General features: G+C 43.1%; 1 pseudogene; it reads right to left on the bottom strand.

The window, feature by feature from the left end:
• Positions 1 to 3,417: 3,417 nt before the first annotated feature.
• LOC124517417 (splicing factor, proline- and glutamine-rich-like) lies at positions 3,418 to 5,550 on the bottom strand (annotated as a pseudogene).
• Positions 5,551 to 6,443: the final 893 nt, after the last annotated feature.

The raw sequence follows: 6,443 nt of genomic DNA, 5'->3' as shown, positions 1-6,443 counted from the left end.
AGCATGAAGAGAAAAGATAATTTGTGAATGGCCTAAGTGCAGTAAGAACTTTCTATCCTGTATCCCTATAGGGGTTCCATGATCACCCTCTACCTAAGATCTTCATCCGTGTACTTTAAATTCCTTTTTCTGCTTGTCTTATATCCAGGGGAAAGAGTGTGATGCATGTTTTAAAGCTCTAGCTGGGCCTCCTTCCGTAAACATTCATGAATAAGATTTTCAGCATTCCTACACTTCCTTATACAATTCTTTTTAAGGCAAAAATTCCCTGCATCACTCCCACTCCTTCTTGGCTGGGACTTGGATCTGTGGTGGTTTCTTATTTGCCAAGATCAAGGTCCATATAAATGGCCAGTGAGAACCCCCACATTCTCCTTTGCTGGCCAAGACGACTTCTGGGTCCATGTGGTTCTGAAGTCCATGGTCTCAGACAGTCACAAGTGTGCACAAACAGTTTTATTGTTACTGATTTGTAGCTAGGGTAGCTAGGCCCAAGCCCATGAATGGCTGTATTCTTTGCCATTGTTGAATGCTTTGGTTAGTTCGTGGGCGGGATGGGGGGAGGGTGGGAACCTTTCTTCTTGGAAAGATGAGGCATGAGAGGGGCGGATGTAGGGAATTCTATCATGGGAATGCCACCAGGCTGATTTGTGGACATGCATGGACACAGAATTACCAATTTAAATATTGACTTGCTTACAATCTGAGGGAAAAACAGATGCTGTTCTGAGCTTACCAGAAAGTCCCAAGGAGTTTTAACACTCAGAATTTTGAAAGGATAAATTTAAAATATAACTCATAAGGTTCTTTATTTAAGAAGCATAGATCCCAGGGGCACCTGGGTGGCTCCGTTGGTTAAGTGTCTGATTTCGGCTCAGGTCATGATCTTGTGGTTTGTGAGTTCGAGCCCCGCATCTGGCTCTGTGCTGATAGCTTGGAGTCTGGAGCCTGCTTCAGATTCTGTGTCTTCCTCTCTCTATGCCCCTTCCCCACTCCCACTCTGTCTTTGTCTCTCTCAAAAGTAAAAAAAAAAAAAAAAGTTAAAAAAAAAAAGCATAGATCCTGTTCTCTCTTAATCATTTTTTGGTTATCCAAGATGTGTCATTTTAAATATCTTACCATTATTACATTTTCAGATATATTTCACATAGTATGAGTGCAGATTACTTTCTTGTGCATAAAAACATAATAGAAAGGGTCATGAGTATAATATTCCACCTTATTCATTAGTTTTTCAGAGGAATTGCTAAATGAGAAAAAAAAACAAACAGTTTTATTCCTTCCTTGACAAGCTGCAAAGTATACCAACTGTGTTCCACTGCTTAGATAACTACTGAGTTTTTGGAAGTATCTCTAGACCACAATTTCAAAATTAGGACAAGCCGAAGATTTTCCACTTTCTTCTGCTTCAGTTATTTGTGATTATGATCAAGTCTACATATTGTGTTCATCAAGGAAGACCTTGCTCCCAAGGAGAGCTGCAATTCTTTGTGTCTAATAGGTTAAAAATCCAGTGGAGAATCTGATGGTGGAAATGGCTGGCTCTTTGCAGAGAGCTGAAATTATTACTGCCATTTTGTCATGGCACAGAGGCAATTTTTTTGAGATGACTCAAAAGCCTGATGACTCGCTTTCTCTCCAGGTCGTGGCTTCAAGCAATGAGGCATGTTCCAGGCAAGAGTGTGGCTAGAGCATGACTAGAGCATGGCTAGAGCAAAGCATCACTCATGGTGCAATCAGCAAAAAAGACTGGGACATTGAGCTTTTAAATGATTTAGCATCCCCACTGGGAGGAGGTACACATCTCCTTGTGATCCCAGAACATCCTGCACTGCCCTGGACAGCAGAAAGAGCATGCGTGGCCGTCCCAAAGCGGGTCCTCAGCATCCTGCACTGCACCCAATAGCCAGCAGGGGGAGCGAGAAGTCACCCTTCCTGAGTATCTTGCAACACGTGAGTGAGTGTTCCTTTAGAGTACATCAGCATGTCCTTGGTGAGATAATTTCCTTAGGAACTTCCAACAAGGTTCATGGCTTCAGGACTGGATAGGTGGTGTCAGTGTGAGGAAAACACTCCCTTTTGGTGCCACAAGGGCTCAGCAAGGGGCTGTGCTGCAGCTTGTCCCAGAGGCACAGAGCCTTGTTGTTGTTGTTGTTTTTTTTTTTTTTTGGACTATTCCCATGTGGATATTTGGATTATTCTCTGCTTTAACACTACTTACTTTACAACAGGACCTGTTCTTTAAAGGACTTGGTGGGTCAAAATAACGCTCTGGGGTTGTTTACAGACTCAGGGTTGTTTCATGGGAAGAAATCCCTGCACAGTTCAGAGAGAGATAAACACATGGATGATGATGAAAAGAATATACAGGATATAAGGACCTTCCAGTCCAATGAACTGGGGGACATGGGATGTACCTGTTAGAGACATACGGAATCCACAGGCCTAAGGGTAAAAGTGTAAACTTATACACCTACTTTCATTAATTTTTAATGGTTAATTTTTCCTATAACGTGAAGGTATTTAAATAACATTGAAAAAGTAAGTAGTAGGTGTATTAAAACACATCAAAAAAAGACATCGCTTTATGATACAATATTTCAAGTATGTCAAAATCAGAATTTATTATTTTACTTTCTTGGCTTTAAATGAAGACAAATTATCTGTATTTAAAATACACTTCTTGTTTTCAAAAGAGACTATTTTGTGTGTTTGACATTTTCTCATAATATAGTGACAATCTTAGATATTTTTACTATCAACTCATTAAGTATCTTTGCAGGACTTCATGTGACTAGTATTGTTAAGTGTAGTATTATTTAAAAACAACAACAAATCCAGACCACTACCAAATATATAAGAATATAATAATAAAATAATGGATCAGTTTTAGAAGATCAAAACACAATGATGATTTAAAAAATACTAACAACTGCTTTCAGTTTAAAACTATTATCATGATATCATATGATTTCACTCACAGGGAATTTGAGAAACACAACAGATGAACATGGGGAGGAAAGGAAAAATAAGATAAAATCAGAGAGGCAAACCATAAGAGACTCAAATGCAGAGAGGAAACTGAGGTTTGCTGGAGGGGTGTTGGGTTGGGGATGGGCTAAATGGGTGATGGGCACTAAGGAGGGCACTTGTTGGAATGGAGCACTGGGTGTTTTTATGTAAGTGATGAACCATTAAATTCTACTCTTGAAACCATTATTACACTATCTGTTAACTAACTTGGATTTAAATTTAAAAAAAACATAAATAAATAAAATTTAAGAATTGAAAAAATAAAAACGAAGAGATTAAGTATCTGTCAGCACAGTTTGTACTGTGTATTTAAGAGTTTGAGCATTTTTGAATGTCTCTTTCTCTCTTTGGTCATTTGTTTTGTTTCTTAAATTCTTTTTTTTCTGATTTTAAAATGTCTTTATTAACAACAATTAGGTTGCTCATTCCTCTGCCCTCTTACTCACTGGTTTTCTGGACACAGTTCACCTGATCCCAGACTCTTCCTGAGTCTAACAAGTTGTGGCTTTCCTTCTTGGCTCATGTTGTGGGATATTGCCTTGAGATTAATAGCTTATCCACTTGAAGTGAATGAGTACTCCAATATCAGCCAACATCATTCTTACCATGTCGCTTCCCATCATGGAACCACTCATGGTTGCTGGTGGAACTCCAGGATTAGCTTCATAACCTATGCCACCACCACCACCTAGAGGTGGAAATTTCTGGTCTCCTGAACCATAGGGATCTCCATGTTCCTTGCTCCTCCTCTACCCATTCTCATGTCTCTTTCTCTTGGATCCATGTAGCCCATCCAGCGATAACTTTCTTCTCTTTGGCATTTCATTTGTTCTTCCATTTCACATTGACGAATCATCATCTCTTCTTCCCTTCTACGTTGTTCTTCTTGCCTTAGCTGCATTTCTTTACGTTTCTACATTTCTTGATTGTGAAGTTCTACCATGCATCTTAATTCTTCCTGGCATCTCATCAGATTTTGACGCAAAAGATTTGCCTGATGTTCATGATAAGCATCTTCCATTTCACTTTCCAATTTGTCCTTTGTATTTTTCATGTTTTTTTCAAGTCGCTACCTTTGTTATTTCTCCATTTCATCCAGGGATTTCCATCACTGAGAATATTCATACTCAAATGTGCCATGCTGGGAAAAATGAGGAGGGGTTTCTCTCTCCTTTTGATACATTGGATTCTTCGGTGCAAGTTTTTCAGGAAGGCCTTCTTCATCATCTCATTGCTCAAGTGGTTCCACAATGACTGGACGAGGAGTTGTTGTTAGTAAGAAAACACCTTCACTGCATCTTTCAAATGCTTTCCTTTCTGCTGGTTTGGAAGCAAACTCAACAATGTCTTTCCCTGTAGACCTCCCACGATCATCCACAATTACAACAGCCCTTTCAATAGGACCAAACTGGCTAAAAGCTTCTTCCAACAGTTCATTGGAAACATAAGGTGAAAGGTTTCCAACAGAAAGGGTGGCAGCATGTATGGCAAAGTGAAGCTGTCTACCTCTCATCAGTGTATCATCAAGTTCAGCTTTGGCAATTTCAGCCAGTGCTTTAGATTCAAGTTTAATAAATCCAGATCCTTTGCCTTTGTTAATAAAAACTTCTCCTAGTTCTCCATATTTAGCAAATAGTCTTTTGAATTCATCCTCTGTGATATCAGCAGGTAGATTCCCAACAAATAACCAACAACGCTGAGTGTAAGTTTTCTCTCCAGGCCTCCTCAAGAGAGACAAGTTGGCTTTAAACCCCTCGGAGTTGGAGATCTTCTCCTTGCTGCTGCCACCGCGCCCGCCGGGTGGGGGCCCCTGGTGGTGCTGCTGGTGGTAGGGTGGGTGGTGCTGCCGGTCTCCGGCCTCCTCGGGGCTCCCTGCCGCCTCGGTGTGGTGGCTTGGGGTGGCCGCCAGGAGTGCTTAGGCCCTGGCCGCTGCCGGGCTTTGGCTCGCCTGGCATTTTGCCGCCTTTCCGGCCTCCGGGTCCTGGGCCCTGCTTAGGACCGGGGCCCAGGCCCCCTGCGGGTGGAGGCGGGGGGCACCCCCGGCCTGGGGTGGGGTGGTGGGGACGCCGCTGCTGGACAGCTCGGGCGGTGGCTCCCCAGGGGGCGCCGAGGTGACAGCGGGCAGTGGGTTCGGGGTGGGGCCTGGCCCCGTGGGGGCCCCAGAGGTCGGGGGAATGGCGGGCGGTGCCGAGCTGGAGGCCGGTGGAGCGCTGCCCACTCCGGGAGCTGGGCTGGGTCCCTGAGGAACGACGGGCTTGGACGAGTCATGTGGCGGTGGAAGCGGCTGCTGATGCGGCGGTTGTTGCGGCGGTGGCTACTGCTGTTGCTGCTGGTGGTGGGATTGGGGGATTGGGGGATTGGGGTCTTGGGGCCACCCTGGCCCGGGCTGGGCCCCATTGGTCCCCGGTTCTGACTGAGGCCCATGCCAGGCGGCGGGGAGCGGAAGTCGTGGAGGCTGCCCCGGCCGCCGCCTCCTCCGCGCCAGTGGAAGCCGCCACCGCCACCGCCACAGCTCATGGCGAGACATGTCTGTTATCAAGAGGCGGTCGAGGCAGAAGCGGAGAGGACGCTCTGGGAACGTGGAGGCCACCTTGCTTTGCATAAAATGGCGGATGACACAGGCCTTTGTTTCTTAAATTCTACATATGAGTGAGGTCATGTGGTATTTGTCTTTCTCTGACTTATTTCGTTTAGTATTATACCCTATAGGGTGTAATGTTGCAAATGGCAAGACTTCATTCTTTTTTACAGCTGGGTAGTATTTCAGTGTGTGTGTGTGTGTGTGTGTGTGTGCTGTGTGCCATATTGCCTTTGTCCATTCATCTCTCAGTGGGCCCTTGGGTTGATTTCATATCTAGAGATTATTAGATATGTAAATTGTAAATAATGCTTCAATGAAAATAGTGGTGTATGTATCCTTTTGAATTAGTGTTTTTGTTTTCTTTGGGTTAATTACCTGGTGGTGAAATTGCTGGATGTATGGTAATTCTGTTTTTGATTTTTTGAAGAACCTCCACGCTACGTTCTGCGGTATCTGCACCAGTTTGCTATCCCACCAAAAGGGCATGAATGTTTCTTATTCTCCGCATCCTCAACAGCAATTGTTATTGCTTCTATTTTTTGTTTCAGCAATTCTGGGAAGTGTGGGATGGTGTCTTGTTGTGGTTTTGACTTGAATTTCCCTGATTATTGGTGGTATTAAACATTTTTCATGTGTCTGTTGGTCATGTCTTCTGTGGGATATTGTCCATTCAGGACCTCTGCCCATCTTTAATCTTTATACATTTTAGATATTAACCCCTTATCAAATAAAACATTTGCAATTGTTAAAAAAATAATAAACTAAAAAGATGAAAAAAATAAAACTATTGTCATAAAATATATCAAAACTTAAATTTTCAGAATATTAA

The sequence above is a fragment of the Lynx rufus genome, unplaced genomic scaffold (genome assembly GCF_022079265.1).
Source record: "Lynx rufus isolate CCGP_SWC_20201006 ecotype Redwood Valley unplaced genomic scaffold, mLynRuf1.p SCAF_21, whole genome shotgun sequence".
In the NCBI taxonomy this organism is placed as follows: Eukaryota; Metazoa; Chordata; class Mammalia; order Carnivora; family Felidae; genus Lynx; species Lynx rufus.
The sequence above is the reverse complement of the archived record's forward strand: the minus strand, read 5'-3'. Positions and strand labels throughout refer to the sequence as shown.